The sequence below is a fragment of the Trachypithecus francoisi genome, unplaced genomic scaffold (genome assembly GCF_009764315.1).
Source record: "Trachypithecus francoisi isolate TF-2019V2 unplaced genomic scaffold, Tfra_2.0 Lachesis_group5, whole genome shotgun sequence".
NCBI classification, from domain to species: Eukaryota; Metazoa; Chordata; class Mammalia; order Primates; family Cercopithecidae; genus Trachypithecus; species Trachypithecus francoisi.
The window spans coordinates 84897476-84904566 of NW_022681470.1; positions in this window are offsets into that span (position 1 = coordinate 84897476).

The following is a 7091-nucleotide window of genomic DNA, read 5'->3' on the forward strand; positions in this document are numbered from 1 at the left end:
TAAGCTACCCTTTCTAAATCACTCTTTTCTTAATGAAAATATTGCTTTCACACCTGTGTACCTTGTCAAATTTAACCTTTCTGCCAAAATGTCCTTTCCAAACCTTTGTCCAGAGTTCCATTCATTCTTCAGGAACTTCAATAAATATTCATTCATTCATAAGGTTACCAGATTTAGTAAATAAAAATATAAGTACCCAGTTAGATGTGAATTTCAAATAAACAAAAATTTTAGCATAACATGTCCAAATATTCCATGGGACATACTTATACAAAATAATTAATTGTTGTTTATTTGAAATTCAAATTTAACTGAGTGTTCTGTATTCTATCTAGCAACTTATTCGTTCTTCAAATACTTGTTGAGTATCCACCGTGTGCCAGAAACTACTGAATGTTGAGATTACAGCAGTGAAAAAAATAACTTCAAATTCCTCCTCTTGTGGAGTCTGCATTCTAGTGGAGGGAGTCATTTATACACAAGTATTTATACAAGAAAATATACGATAATATTGTTAGAGTATAAATCTGTGCCATGAAGAAAAATAAAGTGAGGACAAGAGGATCGGGAGTGTCAGGGCTGGGGGCTGGCAGTGCTGTCTCATGAAGGTCTTACTGATTGGGCGAAACTTGAGCAGACACCTGGAAGAAGTGAGGAAGTGAGAGCCGTAAGAAGATTTGAGGGATGCATATTCTAGGCAGAGTAAGCACCAAATACAGAGTGTCTAAGGTGGAGGTACATTTGAGGGATAGCAAAGAGGCCAATTTGACTGGAGAATAGTGAACAGGAGGGGTTAGCTAGGAAATGAACCCAAAGCCAGACCATTTTCAGGCTTTGGGCTATTGGGCAAGTTTCAACATTTACTCTAGGGAGATGGAGCAGACACTTGACTAGATTTCACATTTCAGACACAGCAAATATTCATTTAATAAATATTAAATAAATGGCTTCTATGCTGAAAATTACCTCTTCTTGTTGGGAAGGGAGGTGGTGTAGAAACAAGAAGGCCAATCATGAGGTCAAAAAAATAATCCAGGAGAGAGAGGATGATTAGCTGTAGCAATAAAGATGGCAAGTGATTGAATCCTGAACATATTGTGAAGGTACAGCTGATAGGATGGTCAGATGAATTAGATGTGGTGTGTAAGTAAGAGTCAAGATAGAGGCTTGAGGCTAGGCATGGTAGCTCATGCCTGTAATCCCTGTGCTTTGGGAGGCTGAGGCAGAAGGATCGCTTGAGCCCAGGAGTTTGAGGTTACAGTGAGCTATGAATTGCACCATGGCACTCCAGCCTGGGTGACAGAAATTAGGAGTTCAGCTTCAGACTTGTTAATTTTGACATGCCTGTTAGAAATCCAAGTGGAGATATTGGGGCAGCACCAAGATGTTAAGGTCTGGAGTTCAAAATAGAGATGTGGCCTGGCTAGAGATATAAATTTGGGAGCCATCAGCACGTGGACATAGCCAGTGTACTTAAAGCTGGGGGTCTCAACGAGATCCCTGAGGAGTGGATATAGATAGAGAAGAGTGGGCCAAAAACTGACCCCCGGGATCTCTAAGTATTTAAAGATTGGGGAGGTAAGTAGAAAAAGAATGAGGCCAGGCGTGGTGGCTCATGCCTGTAATTCCAGCACTTTGGGAGGTCAAGGTGGGTGGATCACCTGAGGTCAGGAGTTCGAGGGCAGCCTGACCAACATGGTGAAACCCTGTCTCTACTAAATACAAAAAATTAGCCGGGTGTGGTGGTGTACGCCTGTAATCCCAGCTACTTGGGAGGCTGAAGCAGGGGAATCACTTGAACCTGAGAGGCGGAGGTTGCAGTGAGCCGAGATTGCCAGTGCACTCCAGCCTGGGCAACAAGAGTGAAAAACTCTGTGTCGAAGAAAAGGAAAAAAAAAAAAAAAAAGAATGAGTCATCAACTGGACAGGAGAACCAAGAAAGTATCCCAGAGGCCAGGCGCAGAGGCTCACACCTGTATTCCCAGCACTTTGGGAGGCCAAAGAGGGAGGATCGCTTGAGCCCAGGAGTTCTAGTCCAGCCTGGGAAACAAGGTGAAACCCTAGCTCTACAAAAAATACAAAAAATTAGCCAGGTGTGGTGGCATGCTCCTATAGTCCCAGCCACTCAGGAGGCTGAGGTAGGAAAATCACCTGAGCCCTAGAGGTCCAGGCTCCCATGAACTGTGATTGCGCTACTGCACTGCAGCCTGGGCAACAGAGTGAGACCCTGCCTGGAAAAAAAAAAAAAAAAAGGAAAGAAAAGAAAGTGTCCCAGACACCAAAGCGAAAAAAGTGTTTTAAGACAGAATGCATGATTATCTCCGTCAAATGCCTCTGATTAGTGAGGGTAGAAGAGGCCTGAGCATTGGGTTGAGCAACCAACCTGGTATTATGGACTTCTCGATAACAGCTATTTCACTAAGATGGTGGGAAAGAAAGCTTGATTAGAGTAAGTTCAAGAGAGAATGACACAGAAAATAGAGAAAGCAAAGACAGACAACACTTTCAAGGAGTTTTGCTATAACCCGGGGATGATCCAAAAAAGGTGAGAAGGAAAATAATGACACTGGGGATGAGGGGAACGATACTAGGAGCAAAGTCCTTGAACAGGGGAGAGAGAATGGAAAGAGAGAATAAGTGGAGATGTTGGCCTCTGTCAGGAGCACAGACAGAGCCACGGGAGGGGAATGAAATATCCTATGTGGGCAGGGAAGGAAGCAGGTGGCAGAAGTGGTGGGAGGGGCAATCACGTGGGAGTTCTTAGGATTATTCCTGTTTCCTTGGTAGAATCAGAAGCAAGGTGGGAGTGAAGAAGAAGGAGGATGTGCCGCTAGTTTGGGAAAGAGGGGAAAGTGTGAAGTGGTCAGCTAGGAGGGTGGAAGAGTGGACTCGAAGTATAGTAGGATGGCCAGGTAGTACTCAGGGTACTTGAGATTAGTGGTCGTGAATTTAAATTGTGATCAACAGCATGGTTATGTGTTTTTCTTCAGCCATATTCAGCTGTGCAAATGCAGGCAGGGAGTAGTTCAACAATCGGATATAGGCAAGGGTGGAAATTTTGACAAGGAAATGTCAAAATGAGAGAGGAGCCAGAGAGCCCAGTGTGTAGGCAAGGGAACATTCACAATGACTGCCCAGGAGACCTAAATCCAGTTACGAGGGAAACGAGGACATCAGAGTGTGAGAGACAGTGAACAGGTGGGAGTATCAGTGGATTGGAGGGTCCAGTGAGATTGAAGGGTTACTGGAATTAGGGTACCAGAGAGACAGAGTGCTGAAAAAATAGGAAGTGGTAGTCAGAGTGGAATCCCTGAGAGTGAGTTTATGGAGGGTTTGCTATTATCGGTAATATTAAGTCTAGGTTATGACCAAAGTAGTGAGTGACTGAAGTAGAGATCTCTGAAGAAAGAAAATCGAGGAACCGAGAGGCCTGAAAGCTGGGTGGGTCCTCTATGTGTATATTGAAATCATCAGGTGTGATTTTAGCAAGTGCTCGAGGAAAAAAAACAGAAAGGAAGGAAGCAAAGGAGGAAGGAAGGAAGGGAAGGAGGAAGGAAGAAAGGAGGGAAAGAAAGAAGGGAAGGAAGGGAAAAAAGGGAAAGAAAGGAAGAATCATCAGTAATTACACACTGCAGAGACTGACAATGAACCAGTATGTTAGTTTTCTATTGCAGCTCTAACAAATCACCACAAACTTAGTGGCATAAAACAATAGAAATTTATTATCTTACAATGATAGAGGTCAGAAGTCCAAAATCAGCCTCACTAGTCTATAGTTGAGGTATCAGTTGGGCTGGTTCTTTTCTGGAGGCTCAAGGGCAGGACCTAACCCTTTGCCTTTTCCAGCCTAGACACTGCCTGCATTCCTTGGCTTGTGGCCCCTTCCTCACAATGGCATCACTCCAGCCTCACTTCTGTCTCCCATTACCTCCTTCTAACTCTGCCCTGCCTTCTAACTCTGCCCTCCATGGGCCTTTGTGATTACATTGGGCCCACCTGGGTAATCCCCCATCTCAGGATACCTAACTTCAGCACATCTGCAAAGTCTCTTTTGCCACTTACATACATTCATATATTATGGGGATTACAGCATGGGCATCACTCTCAGGGAGTGGGGATGGAGCGGGCATTACTTAGCCTACGACAACCAGCAATATATATTTTCCTTGGTGGAGATTTTCCAGATTCTGGTCTTCACACTCCATCTATTCCAGGCTGAGTTGATGAACAATCCTTTTGGGTCACCTGCTAGGATTCCCATATTAGATAATATGCTTTCTTTATTTGAAAGCATATTCACTGTGCTAGGTTCTGGGTTAATTGTTGTTGATGCAAATAGGATACAATGTCTTAAAAGTTCATCCCCCTAATGCAAATGTTTGCTGATGTGTCTGTCTCCCCTGGTAGGGGGCAGATCATACCAGGACAGGAGGTACTCACATTCCTACCCATGCCCTAAATGCCTACCATGGCATCTGACCTATAATACCCTGGGAACCTTTTAGAATGAATAAATGAACTCTGGTTGCATTTGGTAACATAAGCACTTTGAGTGATTTAATGCACACCAAAATAAGCTTTTCATAATTCTAATCCAGTCTCAGGAAGACACTAAATTAGTATGCCTTAACATTCACATCTATCATTTTACTAATTTGCATGCCCATCACTCTGATTTCTGGAACCAACTGCTTGTCTTCTACATAGTATGTAATATATTATCTACCAGCTAATGTATTCATTTAGGAGTACTTGGACATCAAAATTTGCAATGGTTCTGCCAACCTATATTTAGAAACTTTAGATTGGGTCATATCTCTAGGGACTTTTCCTGAATTAAAAAGGACAGTATCATCCATCTCTTGTTCAATCACAACAATTAGAGACTGATAAAAAAACACACAAGCAATCATACAAAAAACCAAATCCCTCAAAAGCAGCTGGCAAAGTAATAAATAACAGCACATACAAAAATCAACTGTAGTCACTTATTAAATTCATATCCTTTTATAATTATTACCTCAAAGAGTTAGATGACAGCAGATTTCAGTGGAGATTGTGATATCTACAGTTATAGATCATGATGAAATTAGATTCTGGGACAATGAATCCATTATGAATCTTTTGTAATGGTTTTTCAAAGCATAAATCATGTTTTAACTAGACAAGTTGCTTCCTTCGGCTACAGCTGTGGATACAACTTTTGTGGATTGTAAAAACCTACATCATTAACTCCATTCTAATAGCTGACCAGCTACCCAACTGAAAAAGGGCCAGATTTCTGTCATCAAAATTATTTATACTCTATCCCGATTTACAATTTCCAATCCTGGCCAAATTATGACACCGAATTAATACTAGGGGCATTTTCCCATAGAATGTAGATAGATGTTTGTCCACTCTATTTTTATAAAATACTTGTGAAGTTGTAAGCTAGTATACTGGGTATTCCTTCAAAACTCCAGGCCTATTTCTTTTCAACAAATCCTAGGGTCAAGGCTGGGTGCAGTGGCTCATGCCTGTAATCCCAGAACTTTAGGAGGCCAAGGTGGGTGGATCACCTGAAGTTAGGAGTTCAAGACCAGCCTGGCCAACATGGCAAAACCCTGGCTCTACTAAAAAATTACAAATATTAGCTGGGTGTGGTGGCACATGTCTATTATCCTAGCTACTTGGGAGGCTGAGGCAGGGAGAATGGCTTGAACCCAGGTGGTGGAGGTTGCAGTGAGACAAGATTGTACCACTGTACTCTAGCCTAGGCGACAGAGCAAGATTCTGTGTCAAAAAAAAAAAAAAAAACAAAAAACCTAGGGTCATAGGTTCTAAATTCAGACTTTGTGTAAAAAACAAACATTTCTGGCGGGGCGCGGTGGCTCAAGCCTGTAATCCCAGCACTTTGGGAGGCCAAGACGGGCGGATCACGAGGTCAGGAGATCCAGACCATCCTGGCTAACACGGTGAAACCCCGTCTCTACTAAAAAAATACAAAAAACTAGCCGGGCGAGGTGGCGGGCGCCTGTAGTCCCAGCTACTCGGGAGGCTGAGGCAGGAGAATGGCGTAAACCCGGGAGGCGGAGCTTGCAGTGAGCTGAGATCCGGCCACTGCACTCCAGCCCGAGCGACAGAACATTTCAGGCATCAGAGGGGCACTGAGCACAGTTATTCTGTTTTAGCTCCTTAAGAAACAATGTAGCCAGGTGTAGTGGCTTCAGCCTGTGGTCCTAGCTGCTTGGGAGGCTGAGGTGGGAGGATTGCTTGAGCCCAGTTCAAGGTTGCAGTGAGCTTCGATCCCACAACTGCATTCCAGCCTGGGCAACACAGCAAGACCCTGTCTCAAAAACAAAAACAAAATGCAAAATAATTTAAGGAGGCTATTACTAGCATTTACCAATCATTCATCAGTCTTTGATACCATAGACAACAGCCATCCAAAGACCAAGTTGTATTGTTCTCATATAAATACAAGGCACTAATGTTTCTGTGGAGTATCATCTTACCATTAAAATCAGAATGGGTCTAGGTATCTACCCGAGAAATGCATGCACACGTGAATGAAGGGACATGCATAAGTGTGTTCATTGGAGTATTGCTGGTAACAGTAAAAGTGAAGGAGGTCATATTCCATTTACCTTTGGGGAAAAGTCATGACTGGATGAGGCACAAGAAGGGTTCCGGGTGCTGGTAATATTCTAATTTTTTATTTTATTTTATTTTATTTTTTGAGACAGAGTCTCGCTCTTCCACCCAGGCTGGAGTGCAGTGCTGTGATCTTGGCTCACTGCAACCTCTGCCTCCTAAGTTCAAGTGATTCTCATGCCTCAGTCTCCAGATAGCTGGAATTACAGGTGCGCGCCACCATACCCAGCTAATTTTTGTATTTTTAGAGCCATGTGGGCCAGGCTGGTCCCAAACTCCTGGCCTCAAGTGATCTGCCTGCCTCGGCCTCCCAAAGCGCTGGGATTACAGGCATGAGCCACCGTGCCCGGCCAATATTCTAATTTTTGATACAAGGGCTGATTACACAGATGTGTTTACTTTTTGAAAATGCATTGACCTTTGATAATTTGTGCACATTTCTGCATATATGTTAT